Source organism: Penaeus monodon, chromosome 23, assembly GCF_015228065.2.
Source record: "Penaeus monodon isolate SGIC_2016 chromosome 23, NSTDA_Pmon_1, whole genome shotgun sequence".
Taxonomy (NCBI): Eukaryota; Metazoa; Arthropoda; class Malacostraca; order Decapoda; family Penaeidae; genus Penaeus; species Penaeus monodon.
In genome coordinates, this window is record NC_051408.1 from 4178875 (window position 1) to 4180799 (window position 1925).

Genomic DNA, 1925 nt, shown 5'->3' on the forward strand with positions numbered 1-1925 from the left:
ACCCTAATGAGAACTGACACCCGTGTAAATGAGTATTGAAACACGAGACGCGGTGAATATAAATCAGTCAATTATTAAGCATAAAAATGTACTTCACTGTCTCAGTTGGGAGTGAATGGTTGCGTCAGTTCAGTGGAATTATTCTTAAGATATGCGTGGAAGTGCATAACCCACAGTGAGTAAAGGCGGCACGTCATACGTATTGTACATATGAGTCCGCCATAATCCCTATGAGTCACAGAAGTCGCCATACACCTCTTGAGTATTTTCATTTATTTTTCTCTAACGAGTGTGGTTATCCATCCCTTCATCTCCTTAGTTTTCAATATGATTATTATAACATGATGGTATTTTTATAAGTTCAAATTCAATCTACATGAAAACGACGTCGGTCAAGTCCCATGAAATTTTTCGCTAGTATTGTACCTGGCATCTTACAGGGTTAAGAATGTGACGTAAATGTATTGCCATATACTTTAATTGGCACACATTCTTACCGTGTATATCATGTCGATTAATTTGTGTGATCTTGATTTATCTAGGAAGAAAAAAAAAAACATATATTCGAAAAATATATATTTTCTTTTAGTAAAAATTACTTTAATTTACCCAAATTAAGTGTTGTCGTTTTGAGGATCTTACAGACTATGGCTAATACTTTATCTTTGGTCAAACATTTAGAAAGATAAATATTTTGTGGAACCCATAAGATGGAAAGGAAGTGAAGGAAACCTGTCGCTCCATGTGGCAATATAAGCACTAAACGTTCAGAACAAGGAAGTGGGTTGCCGCCTTCCCAGTTCCCATCTTGTGATTTTCATGACTCCCAAACATCACTAATATCTCGTGAACTCTCAACATTCCATGCATAAAGAAATATAACATATCTGCTAAAAAGAACCATATATATCGTATCTAGCCAATGAAGCTTTAAAAGAGGGGGGGGGGAGACAAAGGTAACTTGATAATAACTATATGCAAACCGACCATGGCACTGGGAGTTGGCAACACCTCTGTTCACTGAAGGATAGGACTACGCGAACGACACTCGCAGAGGATCTACTGTAGTGTTCTTCAGCATCGAAATTCTACGCTATGTGACAGCCCGCGGCAGAGTTTCCATTTCAAAGTAAGTTGCGTGTTTTATGTGAACTCCATCCGACTAATTTTTTATAGAAATGGAAGGTATCAAGTGTCAGTTTTTGGGCATAGAAGGCTGTGACAGGTGCCATGTCTGTGTCAAACCGAATTGCGTGACAGAACGCAAGAGCGAAGGAAGAAGGGGGTTTAGTTTTGTGTTAATGCGTAACGAAAAGCAGAGTCTGTCAGCTATTGACCTTTTTAACAGCCAATGAGAGGAGTTAAATATAGACTCTAATCCCGTTGAGTTAGATAAAGAAGTGAAGATCGGAAAGTGTGCAGTAAATTCATTCGTGATGAATAAAAAAGCACATGTAAATTAACCAACTCTGATTTAAGAATGTAATAACACAGCAGTGATTGTCGTTGGTGCAAAGAGGAATACTTAATCACTGATAGAGTCTCGTTAATTTTGCGACATATATTCATTGTATATAATCCTCAGTGAAATTTCGAGGTTTCGAGTATTCTGACGTTTATAACTTTTTAGAATGCCATTTTATGCTAGATTATAACGAAATCTACACATTTCATTAACGGCCTCTTTGAAATTAGGTACTCATTCGTCATGTAGCATGAAATAATTAAAATTAATTGGCATGTTACAATAAATTATCCACCGTGAGGGTTGAAAAAATAATAAAATCGTAATGCATGATATCTATACTGGATAACAAAAAACACTTAATCCGCATTACTGTTACCGACGGTTTGTATATAGTCATACATTACTTATATGGATATTAGTTCACGTAATTATATGGCACTGCAATTTCAAATTTACG

The 1925-nt window shown here is 36.4% G+C and overlaps 1 protein-coding gene across 1 annotated transcript in view; it reads left to right on the top strand.

Annotated features, from left to right (window-relative positions):
* The first annotated feature begins 986 nt into the window (after positions 1 to 986).
* Positions 987 to 1925, top strand: part of LOC119587731 — a 5348-nt gene continuing 4409 nt past the window's right edge. Inside the window, exon 1 of the mRNA XM_037936417.1 lies at positions 987 to 1129. The gene's annotated coding sequence lies outside the window, so the exon portion shown is untranslated. The remainder of the gene's footprint in view (positions 1130 to 1925) is intronic.